Source organism: Dromiciops gliroides, chromosome 4 (genome assembly GCF_019393635.1).
Source record: "Dromiciops gliroides isolate mDroGli1 chromosome 4, mDroGli1.pri, whole genome shotgun sequence".
Classification (NCBI taxonomy): domain Eukaryota; kingdom Metazoa; phylum Chordata; class Mammalia; order Microbiotheria; family Microbiotheriidae; genus Dromiciops; species Dromiciops gliroides.
The window spans coordinates 226306677-226328608 of record NC_057864.1 but is presented as its reverse complement, the minus strand read 5'-3'; positions in this window follow the sequence as shown (position 1 = coordinate 226328608).

Sequence of the window (21932 nt, the reverse complement as noted above, 5' to 3'; positions counted from 1 at the left end):
GTAATCTGTTATCTTTTTTTTTTCTGTCCCACTGCTATGATTGCAGCCAAGGTTTTATTATCTCTTACCAGGACCAGTGCAATAGCCTCTTACATCCTTACATCATCTATACATTCCTGCCAGTAGTGACATGGTAGGCCTTTAAGAAATGCTTATTGACTTGATTTGACTCGACTCCTTATAATAAACTTCCTTTCATCTTTAAACCTTTTGCTTTCAAACTCTGTTTAGCATTCATTGAAACTTGACTTCCCTTGGATGATATTGTATTTCAGGGCACATCCTACATAGTGTAATGATTGGAATGATGCCACCTGCTGGAGATTTACTGTAGAAAAGCTCTGCCATGAGGAGAAGGCCTCTGAGGGCAAGCCATGTGGTTAAGGTCCTTAGCGTCAGGAAGTGATGTTAGCTCATGGGTACTGTCTATCAAGGCTACCAGCCAATCAACTTGAGGAGCCTCCCATTTCTGGGAGGAGGACATGAAGTAGGAAGTGGATGCAGGTGAAGGGGTTCTGGCTCTTTTGGTTCCTGACCTTGCCATGGTGGATTGGATGATAGGGTCTCTTAGAAATAGTTAGATTTTTACCTTTCTCTCTAATCCTAATGCTCTTTAATAAATACTTAAACACTTAAATACTCTTGCTAAAGCTTATAATTTATTGGCGACCACTCATTAGATTTTAGATGGCATAGCTAGAATTTTAGCCCCTTACAGATAGCGACCATGAAGGGACAAGCTGAATCTCTGTCTTCTGATCTTCCAGTTGGGTAAGAAATTACCCTTACCCTGTCCCTTTAAATCCAAAGTACTGCTGAAGTACCAGCTGTTTTCTATTTAAATTTTCAAATGGACCTTTTAAACTCCTTAATTACCCTATTTCTGATTTTAGTCTGTTTAACCGGACAAATGGGGGATAAGATCATGTTAATGCTTTGTTTTTGTGGGGTTTCTATTTTTATTTTTGTTAGAAGAGCCAGCAAGGTGCTCACACAAGGGAATATCTCCCCCTCTCCCAACCATACTTTTTCAGAGAAACCTCCAACTCCTGCATTTTTTTCAAATTCTAATGCTAAGAGGTACTCTAATTTTGCATACCTGGAGGCTAGGACCCAACCTCTAGAAGCCTTTAATCCCCTAGCAGTGGGGAAAGGGGAAACCAGGCCTGAGTTCAAAATCAAGTCTGTTTCAAATTGCCCTGGTCCCTCCCCTCCTCTCCAGACCCCACCTTCTACTCCTCCCATGGCCAACCCCCTTGATCCTCCAGCAAGGGAAGTCCAGAGATCTAATGGGCATGCACTGCTTTCTCTACTGACATTTTCTTTTTATTTTTTTAAGTGAGGCAATGGGGGTTAAGTGACTTGCCCAGGATCACACAGCTAGTAAGTGTTAAGTGTCTGAGGCTGGATTTGAACTCAGATACTCCTGACTCCAGGGCTGGTACTCTATCCACTGCACCACCTAGCTGCCCCAGAACTTATCATTTAAGACATTAATTGCCTTCATTCTGAGTTATCAGATGCCAGTTGGCCAAGATGCCATCCAATCACAAGATGAATGCATGCAAGAGCAGACATTGAACTGTCACATGAGGGGAGACATGCATGAAGTCAAGGTACAGCTGAGGGAACAGCTTTTGATTAATGTTGAGGTTGGTTTCTATTGGTTTAATTTTTTCCCCCACAATATTGTACAGATGGCTGGAAGTTTTCATCCCACCCATCTCACTCTACACCTGGCTTCTATGCCCCCTCCTATATGCCTGATGCCATGGACATCTCAATCCCATGCATCTGATTAAGTCTGACTCAGTTTCCTCCAATATGTTCCGTGGCATGGACATATATTCCATCCACTTATTTTAAGCCTGGCATACGGCATGGACAGTATATATTGCTCAAGTGTGGGAATGCTCATATCCCATCATTTCTCTGTTCTTTTATGGTAACCCCCATAATTATCTCAGGTGTCATGATAAATATAGTGTTGGAATTGGCCTTGACATCTTTTACCAATTATATTAGATTTTTAAAATTTCTCATAATGGCATGAGGATATTTAGGCAGATGATGCAAAAAGTGATGAAACAAAGATAAAAATTATTTTTTAAAATTAATATTGCAGCAATTATCTTCTCAATTTACCCTCCACAAGGGGGGGACTATAGTAATATTAAGTTTTAAAGAATGTTTCAATTTTTTTGTTTTATTATATGTTTCATGTATAATTAAGATTCTGAATTCCCTTAGACACGTTTTTGAGAACTTTCATTGTTTGATTTGATTACTGACAAAGCTATTCTAAAGTTGTGTTAAGCTCAGTTTTTGTAGGAAATTTTCCTGTCTGATTACCAGCATCTGCACATCAACCCCTGAAAAGACTTCCATTCCATGACTACACCCAGAGGATGTCCCAAGAACCATCTGAGAAAAGACTTTCAAAGACTTTAAATGAACGGTTTTGTTTTGTTGATTTTTATTCCTCTCTGTTGTTATGTACACCATTTGTAATATGTATCCTCTGCAAAGGCCCTCCCTCTGCAGGCTAGTGTCAAAGCACTGGTTCATGAGGGACTGCCCCTCTGGACAAAACTTTCCTCTCTCCCTTTTCTATATTGTTATTAACATATTGTTAGTTATTCTGTTATTTTTGACTGTTTCATCAAGGAAACACCCTGTTTCTTGAAGGAACAAAGAGGGGTACTGTAAGAATTGGAATGATGCCACCTGCTGGAGACTTACTGTAGAAAAGCTCTGCCATGAGGAGAAGGCCTCTGAGGGCAAGCCATGGGGTCAAGGTCCTTAGCGTCAGGAAGTGATGTTAGCTCGTGGGTACTGTCTATCAAGGCTACTAGCCAATCAACTTGAGGAGCCTCCCATTTCTGGGAGGAGGACATGAAGTAGGAAGTGGATGCGGGTGAAGGGGTTCTGGCTCTTTTGGTTCCTGACCTTGCCATGGTGGATCGGATGATAGGGTCTCTTAGAAATATTCTCAAACCTCCCAACCCACTTTTCCCATCCTTTCAGGTGAAGAGCACCAAAAGCTTTCATATTTCCTACTCCCCTCATCTTAACACCCCTCTTATATAATTTCCAATTATCTTCTCCTTCACAGCAATTTCCTCACCAACAACATATATCCTTGATCCCAGTGTTTCCCATATTTTCTAGGATATTTCCCATTCTATCATCATCATCATCTTTTTTCTTTCCCTTTTTTCTCTCTGTCTCTGTCTCTGTTTTTCTCTGTTTCTGTTTCTCTCTCTGCCTTTCAGTCTCTGTCTCTCTGTCTCTGACTTTGTCTCTCTCTCTCTCATCTTTAATCTTTCCCTGTCTTCTGGATACTTGCTTCATGCCTACAAACATATCCTTGTCTTTTGCATCAGCATAAACCTTTCACTTGATACTGCTACCCCTACTAGCCACCATTTTGTTATCTGTCATTTCCTTCTCTGCTAAACTCCTTGCAAGATCCATCCATACTTAGTGATTCTGCTTCTCCTCTTCTTAGTCCCTTGCAAATCCACAGGGCAGCTAGGTGGCACAGTGGATGGAGCACTGTCCCTGAAGTTGGGAGGACCTGAGTTCAAATCTTACCTCAGACACTTACTAGCTGTGTGACCCTGGGCAAAGCCACTTAACCCCAATTGCCTTAAACATCCAGGGCCATATCTAGTTGTTCTGATAGCATATCTTGCCATTGGACCCAGATGGCTCTGGAGGAGAAAGTGAGACTGGTGACTTTGCACAGCCCTTCTTCACTTAAAATCCAATTCATTACAAGTCATGACATCTGTCCTGGTCCTCTTTGAAAATGAAGGAGAAACAACAACAACAACAACAACAAATAACAAATCCATAGAAATATATTTTCTAGCTTCATCATTTAACTAAAAGTTATTGGTGAGATCTTAATGACCAATCTAATGGTCTTTTCTCAGCTCTCATGCTACTTGAGACATTATATTTGAGACCATTGATCAAGTACATAATTATATATAATGTATGTACATATGTATTTGCATACATAAATGTACATATATATGTACATGTATGTGTATTATAATTCTTCCCATATTCTTCAGTAGGTATTCAATAAATGTCAGTATATCTGTTGGTTTATTGGAAACATATGCATAGTTTGGGTGCTTAGGTTTCCTACTAGTGTTACAAATATAGATTTTGCTCTTGAACATTGAGGTGTTATCATAAAGAAGAGGAGGCAGATTATTTTCTCCAGGGGTAGAACTAGGGCCAATGACCAAAATTCTAGGGAAGCTGATTTACTTCAGTGTGAGGAAGATATCTGTAATAATTAGAACTGTCCGGGGGGCAGCTAGGTGGCACAGTGGATAAGGCACCAGCCCTGGATTCAGGAGTTCAAATCCAGGCTCAGACACTTGACACATACTAGCTGTGTGACCCTGGACAAGTCACTTAATCCCCATTGCCCCGAAAAACAACAACAACAACAACAACAAAAACCCAAACAAACAAAAAACTGTCCAATTAAGAAAGTAACTTCTTCATTTTTTGTCATTGAAGGTATTCAGGCATAAACTAGCTGATCACTTAGCACAAATGTCATAGAGGAGATTCATCTTCTAGTGGGGGGGGCAGGAAATGATTAGGGGATTACTGATTGATTGAGTTTTAGCCAGGCCATTTCATAAAATTATAGTATGTAAGAAGCAAGTAACAGATAAAACACTCTCTAAGGCATTTGTTGAGTCAGGAGGAGCTTTGTCAGTTGCGAGTGCATCTGACAATAGCAAAGAGAGCCAGTTATTGAAAAAGAATCCAGCTTATGAGAAGGAGTTTCTCTCCACATCAAGGTGGGGTTAGGAGATGGAGGAGATTTCTTTCCTTCATAGAACTTATAGCATGGTAGGGAAATATCACACACACACACACACACACACACACACACACACACACACACACACACACACATATATATATATATATCACAAGATTATATCACTACTTTATGGATATTGATATTTTATTTGCCAAGGAAAGGAAAATCTGTAAATGTTTTTAGATCTATAATGTGAAGACACAGGGTTCAGCGTTTTCCTCTGGGATCTAACTACCTTATAAAGAGATAAGTGGGGGCAGCTAGGTGGTGCAGTGGATAGAGCACCAGCCCTGGAGTCATGAGGACCTGAGTTAAAATCTGGCCTCAGACACTTGACACTTACTAGCTGTGTGACCCTGGGCAAGTCACTTAACCCCAATTGCCTCACTCCCCCCCAAAACCCCCACACACAAACAAACAAAAACCAACCAAACAAAAAAGAGATAAGTGGCAATCTCTAAATAATTTTGACTATTCATAAATCACCAACTAACATTATTTCTAGTCACTGAAAATACAAAAAGAAAAATGAAACAGTCCCCTGTTCTTGTTTTTTTGTTTGTTTTTTGTTTTTTGCAGGGTAGTCGGGGTTAAGTGACTTGCCCAGGGTCACACAGCTAGTAAGTGTTAAGTCTCTGAGGCTCGGATTTGAACTCAGGTCCTCCTGAATCCAGAGCTGGTGCTCTATCCACTGTGCCACCTAGCTGCCTCCCAGTCCCCTGTTCTTAAGGAGCTTACATTCTCTTGGGGACATACAATGACTATACAAGTAAATAAGTACTGTTTTTATCGTTCAGTCATTCAGTCATGTTCAACTTTTCATGACCCTATGGACCAACTGTTCCATAGGGTTTTCTTGGCAAAGGTACTGAAGTCATTTGCTATTTTGTTCTCCACTAAATAAGCACTAAATATATACACAAAATAAGGCAAATTAATTTCAAGATGGAAAGTCTTTAAAGAGAACAGAAGAGGGGGCAGCTAGGTAGCGCAGTCGATAGAGCACCGGCCTTGGATTCAGGAGGACCTGAGTTCAAATCCGGTCTCAGACACTTAACACTTACTAGCTGTGTAACCCTGGGCAAGTCACTTAACCCCAATTGCCTCACCAAAAAAAAAAAAAAGAGAACAGAAGAGAGCTTATGTTGGAGGTAGTACCTGATGTGTGAAAGATGGTGACCATAAGTCACCTTTTCCAATCAGAGGGAAGACAAGAGAAAGAACCTCCCCACTCTTGAGAAATGTAGCACTATTCCTTCTCAAGATTTAGGTTATTATTCCACAGTTGGCTTTCTTTTTGACTCGCAGAGTTGAATCTTTCTCAACTGACAGAGTTTCTTTCACCTCAACTGACTCATTAGCAAGTGTGTCTTCTTTTTTAAAATAACAATAATAAAATAATAACTCACATTTATATAGTATTTTATGATTTCCAAAGCATTTGACAAACACTTCATTTTCTAAAGCCCCCTAGGAATATGATTGAGCCTTTACTTAGTCAATATTTCTTTTAAGAACTTGATGCTTTGCTACCTCCCTTACTTATCCTATGATCTCTTTAAGTGGGCCAGGGAAAACTCAATTTATTAGGGATCCTCTCTCTCATCAACCCCCTTGTTACATGTTATTTAATGTCAGAACTCCTCCATCACTTAGCATATTACATGTATATTTAGTGAAACAAAAATAAAATTTAAAAGTCAAAGCAGAGGAGCTAACAATAATTCTATTCCTATTTTATTCACATATTTCAATTCAACAAGGAATTCTTATATAATATAGCTAACATGACATTTTCTTGCTTAATTGCAAAAGTCATCAAGTAGGTCTGGAGCTAGTCCTAGTAAATAGTCCATTTATATGAAGTACCAACAAAGATTTAATTAATATGCAATGTTGTTATTATTCAGTCATTTCAGTCATGCCCGACTCTTCATGAGCCCATTTAGGGTTTTCTTGCCATTTCATTTGCCATTTCCTTCTTCATTAATGTGCAATACACAATATCAAGGAAACTTCTACTATAGAGTATTATCACTATATAGTGGCAATCCTGGATTACTGAAGGCACTGACAGTGAAGAATAAATTCTTGCAGGTTCTGATGAGCTTGTAAAGCTTTGAGTATGGTCATTTGGTAAACTGGGTTCATTGGTTTAAGGACAGCCTGGATCAATACCGAGTCTTATTGCTAGTAAGATGAATAGTAACAGTTGATGAATTCTTTGGGCATGGAAACCCCTAATGGGGTCTTTGTTTTATATAAAGACAAGTACACAATTTTCTCAGTCCTATGTGGCCTTCTGCTTCAGTCATGAAGATGTCAGAAAATGACAAGGAAGTGCTAAGGATCATGGAGATTTAAACTTATCTATGAATATAAATTTGGCCATTCTTACCCTAACTTTGAGATCTTTGTCAAATAATCAACAAGTTAACATGCTGAACCATATTAATGTTAACATTCATCTATAAATGAAACACATAAAAAAGTTATAGGTAAATGGAATCACTGCTCACAGGTTATCTTTGGTGAGGATAATAAAGGAGTTGAAAAGATTATTTCTGAAGGAACATCATTTCACAGGATACTTTGTCATTTTACTTTACATTGCCCATGAAAGGCATAAGCAAAAAAGACCACCATGAAGAAACAGGGAAATTCTATAAAGATCTCAGTAATATTCTACAAACCAAGCCAACATAGATATTGGTGCTTTGTGTCTTCAGTGAGAAGATGGGTACAAGTAAGGTACCAAAAAATATGTTATAAAACAACATTTTAAAAGTGTGGTGCACTAGAAAGAGAACTAGACTTGGAATTGGAGAGCTTAGGCTCCTAGCCTCCTCTTTACCACTTACTAGTTCTGAATTTAGGTAAGTCATCTAATATATCACTGGATTCAAGATTTGGAAATAATCTCAGTGGTCATCTAGTCTACCCCTTAGACAACTCTTGGAGGGAATGTAGTAAGTAACCTTTCCCCTATAAGTTTATGAAAAAAGATAAAGTATAGCTATTGTCTACTATGACACAGATGGTAGGCACCCTATTAGTAAATCAGGGCCTATATCCTTGATAGGTACTGTAGAAGGAAAATTATCTGCATTCAAAATTTAATAGGGAAAAGTAGACTGGATTACTGTGTGATTATTAAAATGATCCCAAACTGTTTCCTGAAACAAAAATCCATCTTTTTAGCATCAGCATTCATCTAGTGATGCAATATGTCTAAGAATATTAAACATCCCAATCTCTGACAAATTGAAATTCTTAAGGACATAAAAAGCAACAGAAACATTGTAGGTATTAGTAAATATATTACCAATGATGACATGTTTAAATATGCTGGACTTTGTTTCAGGGAGATTTGGGTTAAAATAATTTCAAAGAATGGCAGGGTCAAATGAATGTAGATAAGGAGAGGGTAAAGAAAAATGATTGGGAGACAAGCTCCTTGAGATCATGGAATCATAGATTTAAAATTGAAAGTGATCTCAGAAGTTATATACATATATATAGTCAAACCCTTTTATTTTACTGATGAGGAAACTAAGGCTGAGGGAATTTAAATGACTTGCTCAGGATCATAGAAGTCATAAATGTCAGATATGAGACTTGAACCCAGATGATATGACTGCAAAACCAATTTTTTCCATTGTACTATATTGCATCCCTTGGAGAGGATAGAATCAAAGGCATGAGTACAAGTGTTGGTCCTAGGGCCACTTCATCAGAGAGTAGAGCAAAGGAGGACAGAATCAGAAGAATGTAGAAGAGTTTGAGGTATAGAATACTGGAGAATAAGGACCTCACAATACAAATCCTCTATTTTCCCATTAAAGTATGAGGCTAAAAGGAACAGGAGGAGTGGTGGTGTTTGGGGCTTGAGGAGAGGACGGAAGATTTGGAATATCTGCTTTGGAGAATGTGATAAAGACTCAGTTAAGGAAGAATAAAAGCATTGTCATATGGCAGTAGCGTCCTGGTGAGACAAGATGCCACAAATTTGTAGTGGATCCATTTGACATGGTCTAAGAAGTCTTTTCAAGTCTGCCTCCACAAAATTTCTTGAACTCATCCCCTTCTTTCCACTCACATGGCCACCAGCCTGCTATAGGGCCTTATCACTTCTTATTTAGACCATTTCAATAATCTTCTAAGTGGTCTCTATGTAGTATCTTCCCTCTCCATTTTTCCATACAGCTGCCAAGTTGATATTTTTAAAGTAGAGGCTCTGCTCAAAAAATTCCAGCATCTCATTATGGCTTCTAAATACAAACTCCTATCTTTGGGGTTTTTTGGGTCCTCCATAGTTTGGCTTAATGTCTATTATTTCCCCAAATTATTGTCACCAAACTGACCTACTTGCTACTCTTTGTATATGACATCTTGTCTTCATGCCATAATTTTATATTGTCAAGATGATTAAAGGAGAAAAGTAATGCTAGAATAGGGTTTGGGAGAACAGTGACAGGTGAAAGGACTTGGAATTATAATGAAGATGGAGTGAAGTTGGAGGTTTCCACTTGCTTCCTTTTCATGATATTCACTAGTGATCTCTTTAATCATACTTTATAGAGTTCTGAAATAATGCTTTCTACACATGTGTGTAGGGCCTCAAATTTTCAATCTTTGTACCTGACTCAGTTACCTTTAAAACCACATCTAGATTATAGAAATGCCTGATTTGGTGAACACATAGTTTTGGGAGCAGTAGTGCCAGTCCGAGGAAAAAATTTTGAGATGAGGACATAATGTGTTTTATCTTTTCACTCTGTTTTCAGAGTCCTTTCCCCAAACATTGATGACCCTACCAAATACTGTCAGATGATCCTTTGGCTGTTAAGAACCTAACTTACTTCATGATAGGTCAGTGTAGCCCTTCCCCAGAAGTGAACTGGACCTCTATGTCCTCCTGAACTATCAGAACTTTGCCACTCCATACCTCATCCCTCCAGCTAAAAACTTATCAATTCTATTATGCGTTCTTAAAATATAGGTATAGAGACATAGGATATTAAAATGGGAAAGGACTTCTAGATTAATCCCTTTCACATTGAATTAATGGTAGAACCAAGTTTTGACTCCTAATCAAATGACAGTTCCACTGTACCAGGTAATTTGTTTGCTAATTATAGATTAAAATCCTAGCACTTTATTCCCTTTCAGGTAATATATAAATAGATAATGTCTCTGTGTTATTTTTTAACTAGCCAAAAGGAATTTATTCTACTGCTGGGAGTTTCAGACCAGGAGAGTGTCAGTCCTAATAACTCCTTCAATCACATTCCATAAGCAACTATCTATTCTGCTTCTGTGTATGGCCAACATTGGTAGGCAATATTTATTTTAGAGAAAAGTAAGTTTGGCTTAGTAAGAACTTTTGATGTTTCCAGACCTATGATTTCATAGAAATAGGGTGCTCCCAATGAATAATACAGAGTTATACTTGTTTGGTAAATTAGAGTGTTGCTTAGAGAAGATAAGGGACTTGTTCAGGGTCATATTACCCATATTTGACAAAGGCAGAACTTAAACCCAGGTCTTCCTGACTTGAAGGCCTATTCTCTTTCTATAGCCCATGCTATTTCTCATGTGACCTCTTAATAAAAATTACTTACTGGTAAAACTCATCTCTGTATAGTTGCAGAAAAAGAAATATGAGGCGGGGGCAGCTAGTTGGCACAGTGGATAAAGCACTGGTTCTGGATTCAGGAGGACTTGAGTTCAAATCCGACCTCAGACACTTGACACTTACTAGCTGTGTGACCCTGGGTAAGTCACTTAACCCTCATTGCCCAGAGAGAGAGAGAGAGAAAGGAATATGACTGAGAAAGAGGTTGTTTAGGCTACAGTCAAAAACTACTGTGTGAGTACCTTCTTATTCAAAAAATATTAATTAAATATCTTGAGTGCAGAAAACGGTGCTTATCCTCAAGGGAGACACAAAGCTTAGGTAAAATTTAGTCTCTGCCTCCATGGAATTTATTCTCTAATTGTGGTAAGACACACAAACACACATACACACAGATATCTATAGATCCATCCATCCATCTATCTATATATGCGAGAATGACATGTGAGATACAGGAATATATAATTCAATTCAATTCACCAGCGCCTTCTGTGGTCCAGGTACTATGTTAGGCACTAGAAACAGAAAGACAAAAAAAATGAAACTTCCCATCCTCAAGGACAATTTTACTAGGGGGAAACACAATGAACATATATAAGTGATTATAAAATACAAAATAAATGTGAAGCAAATTAAAGAAAGGAAAAAATATTAACAAAGGTGTGGAGGGTTGGGCCTAGCAGGGAAAAGATATGAGGGCAAAAAAATAAAATTTATTTGGACAAGAATATAGCCAGTCTATCCATACTACTGTATTTGTGTGCTTTTCTTCATCTTTTTCAGTTTGTGTAAACCAGTATTGTCAAATTCAAATAGAAATGGGAGTCATGGGCTTCCTTGATTGGCTGACTGCATCTTTAAAAGTGAGACTTCACCAGCTGCTTAAAAAAATCTCTTTTTAACTGTATTTTATTTATTTTATTAAATATTTGCCAATTACATTTTAATCTGATCCTTCCACATATGTAGTGTGGCAAAGAGTTCTGGTTTTAACACCTCTGGTGTAAACAATGAATGTAGAACCAGAGAAAGATGATTTTTGAGCAAATATGCTATTCCCCCTATTTATAGACATAGCCTAATTGATCTCAGAGCCTAGGATCTTGGCTTTGGTGCCACTGCCCCAGTGATTGACATAACAACATTTGAAGAAGGTTCCTTTTTTACCCTATTATAGCTACCTATTTGCTTTCCTGGCATGTCATGGACCTTGCCTATGATGAGACTACAGAAAGATCTCAGGCTCTGAGTGCACCACAAGGAGGTATCATCAAAACTTTGCCAAAAAACCAATGCTTTTCTGAAGGTTTCAAAACACATTCCATTCCAACCCAATGTTTACTCATTCTTGACAGTGGAAAATGTGTCTCTTTGACTGAAATATTCTATTTGGGTTCAGCTCAAAAATGACATTTTTAGGAAAGTTTGAGAAGAATCTCTGTGGCTATTACTGAGTCACAACAGGGTAGAAACAAGTATTTTTCTATTTAAAGATTTTTGTGCTACTGTTTGAAAATGTCACATTGCTAGGATACAGGGAACTTGAAAATTTTGCATTTGCTATGTGAATTGTCCTCAAAAAAGCCCTTTGCTAAATGTAAAACAGATTAGGGGTTAGAATATCATTCTGAACTTGATAAATATCAACCACTTCATTTTACATCGGAGGTAACTAAGAACAAAAGAGGCAAAATGAAATGACTAAGGTCACACAGGTAGTAAGTGGTAAAGTTGGGATTCAAAGTGAGGTCCTCTAATTCTAGAGCCAGTGCTCATTCCATTATAACAGAATGCCTCTCAAATGTGGCATTGGCAGTAAGTCAAACCTCATTCAGCTGCTTGGAAGGCAGCTATGTTCACCACTACACCATTAACATCAGTTCTGTTGAAATATGACACAGTAGAAAGGGTTCTTGCTTGGCAGTTAGGAGACTTGGTTTCAAATTCTAGCTTTGATATTAATAAGCTTTCTAACATTGGGCAGGTCTCTAACATCTCCAGGCTTCAATTTCCTTATTTGTAAAATGAAGAAGTTGGACTAGATAATCTTGAATGTGGAATAGTGGTAAAGAGAGTGCTGGATATGGAGTCAAGGAATTTGAGTTCACATCTCCAACAGCAGAACAGCTAACAACTTCTTGGCTTTCTTTAGTGATTAAGGAGGAGGGAGGAAATACAGAAGGGACTGCTATTTTAGAACTGATTTTAACTGAAAAGAAAGAATTAACAACCCAAGGAGAACTGATGTGAACCTTGGAAGGAAGTCTTAGAATTGTGAAACAACAGAAAAAAGTTGAACATAGCCAGACATACAATCTTACAGTTTGAGAGAAAGGATTCTAAGCATTGAGAGAAAAGACAGATATGATCTCATGGCCAAAGGATGAATTGTTAAATATAAAAGAAAAAGTACATTGAGGACAAAAATGGAGAATTATCTAAAGAAACCAATACACTTACACGTAGATAAGAAAATTCATGAAAGGTAGATAGAAGAAAAGGTAGGTAAAGGAAGATGAATACAAAAGTGTGGCACAGTCCTATCATTTAATGTAAGCTTCTTGAGGTCAGGAACTGCTTTGTTTTTATCTTTCAGTCTCCAGCACTGAGCATAATTCCTGATACAAAGAAAGCATTTAACAAATGTTTGTCAAATTCAGCAAAAGAGTGCTAAAACTCAGCCTGAATTGAGGTTTATGAAACTGCTAAGGCCAAGAAAATAGTTTTTTAATAGCTCTGTCGGCGGGGCGGGGGGGGGGGGGGGAAGGAGGATTGAATAAAAATAGGAACATTACTGCGGATGCATGCTGTGACAATAATAGATGATGTGAAGAACTATTTAACTGTAATTTTTTTCGCTGCTAACAAGAATCATCTAGTAAAGAGTAGAAGAAAAGGATGAAAACAAAAATGGAAAAAAAGGAAATTGAAAAGTAACTGGAGATTGCACAGATCATGCTCAGAGTTACTCTTCCTGAATCAGCAATGAGGGGATTTGGTGCTTTGATAGAACAAGGTATTCCCCATATTTACCCTGAACAGGAAATGCTGATGACCCAGTAGAATGTTTACAAAGGGAAAGGACTCTGCCCTAGATTCTCTCTTCTTTTGACCTTCCAGGTGGCATTTGCTTCCCATTGGCTGCTATTTGGCTATGGGCACATGAAAACTAAAGTGCATGCCCTGTTTAGTGGAGCCTGCTCCTGGGTTTCAGGCTATCTTCCCTCTGTTTGTTCTTTCATGATTATAGGTGAAATAGCACCTATCGTGTTCAGACTTGGAGGCCATCTTGTGAGTTTGAGAATCTTCAGATATGGAGATTCTAGCTCCTCATTTGGTCCTGGTCCAGGAAGAATCTTTGGCATCTACTCTTATAGAAGATGACCACTGTCCAGAAGTTGAGTCCAATCCTTGGCCTGACTTGCCAGAAGACATGTACTTTGAGGGAGATAGTATATACCCATTGGATCTATTTCAACAGTTTTAAGTATCATGTTCATGTTTCAATAATTTTAAGTATCAATCTCATAACAGAATATAATACTAGCTAGTACTGTTGCCTGTTTAGTTTAAGTCTTTTTGTCAGTGTTTGCTTATGAGGGTTTTATATTTCTTTTGTGTGTAGGAAATAAACTTTTCTCCTATACTTGATTCATATTATACATTGAGTACCTTCCTCTTTATCCCTTTAGTGAGCCCCTAGATATGAACCAGAATATAAACTTAAACACTTCTCCCCAGAGTTCTGGAAAGGGGATATAACCAAAGAGTACGAGAAAAGGAAGCCTTAACCCTTCTCATTAGGGACCAGGATACTTGAAATTAACTTGTTCTAGACCATATAGTTAGGTTCAAAACAAAGAGGCCTTAGTGAAAATGAAGAAGGAGAAAATGAGGGATACTATCAAAGTCCCCCAGACCTAGCAGTGGCTATTTTTTGTTAGGTAAGGATTTATATGCTCCTAATACATTTATGTCATCTGGCCTAGATGAATTACAGACTAGAATATTGAAAGAACTGGCTGTTATGATGGGTGAGAAAGATAATGAAGACAAGATAAAATTATAAAAAATATTCACCCCTTATATCAGAGAAAAATCAATAGCCCTTTGGCCAGTAGCCTTGGTTCTTTGTTCTCATCTCTTCTAGATATGCATATAGCTGTATTACATTATACACATGTTACATGTACATGATAAATGTTCCACAAATATGAAGGAGCAGCCATTACAAAAAAACAAAGCCAAGAAGATAATTCCATGGATAGAAGCAATATATAAACAAAATATTTAATGAATACATGTGAGCAAAATAATTCATAAGGATACATACACACATATATACAATTAGGTTGAATTGGTGCTTTGGCTTTTGTTTTCTTTTTCTTTGTCTCAATGGAGAGTTAAACACTGTTGGGTGTTTGAGGGAAGATATATTCATAAATGACTGTCATATAAAATCATCATAAAAACATTGATAAAGATTTGAAGTAAAAAAGAAAGTAGAGAATGAGAAAGTTTCTAGAGGAAAATATCAAATGTTTCTAATTTTCAAAAAAATGTGAAAGGAGTCAAAGTTGCAAAATATAGGCTGGTGAGTATGATTTTGATTCCTGGCAAACTCCTAAAGTATATTATTAATGCAATAGTTAATGAATATCTAGCGGAGGAAAGGAACTGATCAGAAATAGCACAAATGAACTGCATTGAAATTAATTCCTGTGAAACCAATCTCAATTCTTTTAGAGCAGGGTTATTAGATTAATAGATGAAAATAATAATGTAAATGTGAATTTTATTGTGGCATTTAAAAAAATCTGGTATGCTATCTTAAAAATTTGAAGCAAAATTTTAATTTTTTGTTTTTGAGTGAATTGTATTTTTTTTTTTGCAGGGCAATGAGGGTTAAGTGACTTGCCCAGGGTCACACGGCTAGTAAGTGTCAAGTGTCTGAGGCTGGCTTTGAACTCAGGTCCTCCTGAATCCAGGGCCAGTGCTTTATCCACTGCGCCACCTAGCTGCCCCAATTTTTTGTTTTAATATAGATTAAAGTTGTCAGTATAAGGCAAAGGCCTTTCCCTTCCCAGACAGACATCCCATATAACAAAGAATTTTTTTTTTTATGAAAAAGAGGAATCAGAAGAAACAATCAATATAAGCAACACTCTATAATGATAGACCTCCCACCTTTGCAAAAGAGAGGATGGAAGTGCCTCCTCATATCTCTTCTCTGTGGCCATACTTTTTTGCAACACTCAATTGTGGTTCTTCTGATTGTTCTTTCTATTTACATTGTTGAAGTCATGTGTGTATTGTTTGTGTGTGAGGGGGGGACAGGGAAGGATTAGCTCTGATTATTCCATTCTGCATCAGTTCATAGAAGGATTTCTATTCTTCTCTGAATTTATTATATTTGTTGTTTTATATAACAGAAATATATTATATCTGTTGTTTTATATAACAGAAATATCTTTATATATTCATATGCCACAATTTGCTTAGACAGTCCTCAATTCATAAGCATCTATTTTCTTTTCATTTCTTTAATACCACAAAAAGCGTGGCTAAATTATTTTGGTGTTATGGGAACTTTTTTCTGATCAATGATGTTTTTGTTATATACATATAACTGGAACTCCTGGGTAAAAATGTATGTATATTTAATGCATTTATTTTCATATTCCAAATTGTTTTCTTTTTTTTCCCTTCCTTCCTTTCTTTCTTTTTTCTTTTTCAGGGCAATGAGGGTTCAGTGACTTGTGCAGGGTCATGCAGCTAGTACATGTCAAGTGTCTGAGGCTGGATTTGAACTCAGGTTCTCCTGAATCCAGGGCCAGTGCTTTATCCACTGTGCCACCTAGCTGCCCCCCAAAATTGTTTTCTAAAACAGTTGTACTAATTTATGGCTATTCCCTTCTTTTGTCAACTTTTGCCAATTTTCTAGGTGCAGGGTGAAACCCTGGGGATTTTGGGTTTTTTTGCAGGGCAATAAGGGTTAAGTGACTTGTCCAGGGTCACACAGCTAGTTAAGTGTCAAGTGTCTGAGGCTGGATTTGAACTCAGGTCCTCCTGAATCCAGGGCTGGTGCTTTATCCACTATTCCACCTAGCTGCCCCCTAGGGATTTTTATTTGAATTTCCCTTATTATTTTTCTATCCTTATTATTTCTATCATTATTATTCTTAACAATGAGCAGTTTTGCTTTTGATAATTACGCATATAATTTTGACCATATATATTGGAAAATGACTCTTGGTTTTACATACATATATGGAGATTTGTGTATATATATATTCACACAAATATCCACGCATTAAATATGTATGTATGTGTATGTGTTAGCTTATATACCTTGGAATCAAACAAATGTATCTAAAATTTTTAATATAAAATTTTTTTATTTTCTCCCCCTGATCAATTATTTTCCCATTTATTCCTGGATGTCTACATTTTATTTGTGTAAAAGCCTTTCAATTTCAGGAAATTAAAATTATATCACCTCTATCCTTTAAGAATATGTTTCTGGGGGGGGGGGCAGCTAGATGGCGCAGTGGTTAAAGCGCTGGCCCTGGATTCAGGAGTACCAGAGTTCAAATCCAGCCTAAGACACTTCACACTTACTAGCTGTGTGACCCTGGGCAAGTCACTTAACCCACATTGCCCGCAAAAAAAAAAAATTAAAAAAAAAAAAAGAATATGTTTCCTGGGGCAGCTAGGTGGTGTAGTTGATAGAGTACTGGTCCTGGATTCAGGAGAACCTGAGTTCAAATCTGGCCTCAGACACTTAACACTTACTAGCTGTGTGACCCTGGGCAAGTCACTTAACCCCAATTGCCTCACCAAAAAACAAAAACAAACAAAAAAAGAATACATTTCCTATCCATAGATAGGAAAGATATATAATTCACTTCTCTTCTAACTTTTTAATGATATAATCTTTAATATTCAGGTCTTGTATCCATTGTGGATTGTTGTGAAATATGGTGCGAGAGGTTAGTTTAAACTTAATTTCTGATGCCTATTTTCTAATCTTTCCATCAGTCCCCCCAATCCCAAATAGGAAATTCTTTCTTAAGCAATTGTGTTTTGAAGTGTATTGAACACCAATTTATTGAGTTGCATTATTCCTGGATCTCCCTTGACTAGTCCAGTGATTCCTATTTAGTAGTTTTTGAATCCCTTAGGGGTCTGAGATCATGGTTCACAGTATTTATGCTAAAAGTTGTTTGATAGACCCTAAGCATAAAATGTTAAATAATTGCATGATTATATTACAAATATATCTACATATATAAAGGTATGAGTATGTTTGAAGGATGATATGTTTGTTTCTGCAGCAATTTGAAGTCATTGTAATCATGCACACAACAATTTTCATGTTCATGCAGCAATTACATCAAAGTCTGATTACTTCTGACACTTCTGACTAAGAATTATATATTCACATCATTTCTCAACCTGCTATCAAAATATTTCCAAATTGCCACAAAGTTTTGACACTTGAGCTTAAACGGATTCCAAAAATTCATGTGCATACTTTCATTTATGTTTTGCACACTGCACTAAAGTAGCCATGTTAAGCTATAATATATCACCAGTTGTGTGATTAAGATCAAGATGTTATAAATGCTTATATTATTACAAGGCAGATGTTAAGCTGCTTGAAAACCATGATCATTGTGCTTATGCATTACAAGTTATCTTGAAACCCTCACAAATATTTTGCAGAAACAAGTCTTATGTTGCCTCTCATTGGATCATTAAGGCTGATTTGTGTTTAAAATTTATCATTTGCATCATTCTTCTATCTGGTGGATGAACAGGTTGAAAATATTGGTTAGTCCTTCTGTGATAGTATGGCCAGTATGCTACTACTGGGTAGAAGAGGAGAAATTCACAATTGAAGATACTTTTTCTTTATTAAAGTTAATATATGTGTTTGTATAAGTACATTTTTATGCATATATATTATTAAAAATGGAAACAATATATACAATTACACTTTAAGTACATTTATTTTTAAGACTGCGTTTATTTGGTGTTTAAATACTACAAACCTCTGTTCAAATAAAAACCAAACAAAATTTGTAAAATAAAGATATTTGATATGAAGTCATAAATAATGAAAAAATATGAAATATATCACAGAAGAAGCAGAAAACAGATTGAGGAGAGATAATTTAAGAATCATTGGCCTACCAGAAAGCTATGAACAAAAAATATTTTAGACACCACATTTTAAGAAATCACAAAAGAAAATTGTCCAGATATCTTAGAAGCAGAGGGTAAAGTAGAAATTGAAAGAATACACTGGTAACCTGCTAAAAGAAATCCCAAAATGAAGACTTCCAGGAATATTATAGCCAAAATCCAGAACTCTGAGGTCAAGGAAAAATATCACAAGTAAACAAAAAAGAAATAATTCAAGTATTGAGGAACTAGAATCAAGATTTATAAGTCATCATAGAGGAGAGATCATGGAATATAATATTCTAGAAGGCAAAATATCTGGTCTTATAAGCAAGAATAATACAGTCGGTAAAACTGAGTATAATCATATAGGAGAAAATACCTATAATGAAATAGAGGACTTCTGGACATTCCTGATAAAAAAAAAAAAGACCAGAGCTAAGCAGAAAATTGGCATATAGGAGTCAGGAGATGCATGAAAATGTAGACATGATTGAGCAACCATAAGGGATTAAACAAGGCTTAATGGTTTACATCCTTATATGGGAAATGATGCATGCAGCCCCTTGAACTTTATTAACATCAGGGAATATATTTAGGACCAAATGTTATAGCATTTAAATTCCTCATGGAAAAGTTACATGACTTACAGGAAGACATAGTAAAATTATAATATGGGAGACCCCAATTTACCCCCTCTTAGACCTATAAGAGTCTAACCAAAAATTAAATCCCCAAAATGAAATGAAGTAAAAATTTTACAAAAGTCAGGCATTCTATAGAAAGATAATTAATAGTTTAGAGCAACAGGTACAGAATATTATCCAAGGAAAGAAAAACCTAAAAGTTAGACTGGCCTAAATAAAAGCTTATGACTCCAGAACATATGAAGAAATAATACAACAAAATCAAAAGTTTCTAAAAAAATAATAAAATATAAAATCTCTCATAGGAAACACAACTGACTTCAAAAACATCTACTAGAAATCTGGAAAATATCTAATGGTAATATAACTATTTCTCAGCTGTATATGACATCTTTACAAAAACTGATGCCATGTATTAAGCTTGAAAATCTAACAAATTCATGTAGAAAAGCAGAAATGTTAAATGCGTCTTTTGTCAAGCATAACACAATAAAATTACTTTTAATAATGGGTCTTTGCACCTATCAGAGTGGCAAATATAACAAAAATGGAAAATATTGGATGTTGGAGGGAATGTGGGAAAGCTGGGATGCTAATCCACTATTGGTGGAGTTGTGAAAAGATCCAACCATTCTGGAGAGCAATTTGGAACTATGCCCAAAGGGCAATACCACTGCTAGGTTTATATCCCAAAGACATCCCCAAAAGGAGAAGAAGACCTATTTGTACAAAAATATTTATAGCAGCTCTTTTTTGTGGTGGCAAAGAATTGGAGATCAAAGGAATGCCCATCAATTGGTGAATGGCTAAACAAAATGTGATATATGATGGTGATAGAATATTACTGTGAAATGACAAGCAAGATCACTTCAGAAAGGCCTGGAAAGATACATATGAAATGATGTATAGTGAAGTGAGCGGAACCAAGAGAACATTGTGCACAGAGAGAGCAATATTGTTTGATGAAGAACTGTGAATGACTTGACTATTCTCAACAATACAATGATCCAAGAAAATTCCAAAGGACCATTGATGAAACATACTATTCATCTCCAAAGAAAGAACTGATATTGATGGAACAGACTGAAGCATGCTATTTTTCACTTTCATTTTTTTCCTTTAATCAAGTTTTCTTGAACAAAATGACAAATATGGTAATTTTTTACATAATCCCACATGTATAACCCATATCTGATTATTTGCCACCTCAGGGAGGGGAAAGGGGAGGCAGGGAAAGAGGTATAAAAATTGGAACCCAAAACTATAAATAAAAATGTTTATTACAAAAAAGCCCAATAATGGGTCTTTGAAGCAGAAATTAAGAATGAGTTTGGAACTAAATAATTTAATCCTTAAAATAGTGGGTCAGAGAACAAATAATAGAAATAATAATTTCATTAAAGTTGAAAATAATGAGACAATATACCAAAATTTTTGGAATGAAGTCAAAGTAGTAATTAGAGAAAGTTTTTATATCATTATGATATTTCATACTAATGAAGAGAAAAAGCAGATCAATGATTTGGGCACATAACTAAAAATAATCATGGAAAGTTTAAAAAACAACAACAACACAAAACAATTAAACATCTAAATAGAAATCTTGAAAAACATATGAACAAAAGTGAAAAATTTTAAATGAGCTAATAATTAAACTAAGAGCTTTTCTGTTGTTGTTGTTGTTGTTGGGGTAGGGGGAAGGAGATAAGCCATCAGCCTATTCTTCCTGTAAGGGAGAAGGAATTTAGAAAGGATTATATAATATGCTTTGGTCAAGTCAGAGGCTAGTAATGAGGGTAAGGTGACTAAAGTGGTCTCTCAATAAAAGAAGCGTCTGAAGGCATAGGAGAGGCTTAAAATGGGATGGGATGGGGGAGGCAGTGAGGAGCATCTTTGTTTTGATAGTGGGAGAAGAGGCAAATGATATTGTTCCAAGAGTTGTCCGTGGAGCTTCGGTGCTAGAAAAGACCACTGAAAATTAAGAGGAGGAAAACAAAGGGGAATCTACTTGACTAACTGAAAGGGGAGAGAAAAGGAGTGAAAAAATTAAATCACCAAATAAAAGCAGAAAAGAAAAAGAAACTAATAAAGCAAAACTCTAAAGGAAAAAGGTTGAAAAATGGGAAGGAAATCAGGGAGAGACAATAGCAATAGGGCCACCTTTAAAAAGATTAACCTAAAGTAAAGTAAGAGACATTCAACTGTGTTTAAAGTGGGAGAGAAGAAAATAATATTGGGATAAAACTCCAATATTAAAAAATATAAGCCTAACTCATAACTTTAAGTATGAGTGGATTAAACAATCCAATAAAATGAAAAAAGTGGATAAGAAAAAGAGCTCTACAATATGTTGCTTGTAAGGAACACTTTTAAATACAAAGACACAGAATAAAACTGTGCAGAATGTATTATAATAAATCAAAAAGCATGAGTTGCAAGTATGCTATCATACAAAACAAACATACTAATAAAATAAAATATAAAAGGGATAAACAAGGAAACAACACTATGCCAAGAAGAACCACATACAACAAACCAATATCAGTATAAAACTTATGTGCTCCAAATACCTTAGCATTCAAATTCACAACAGAAA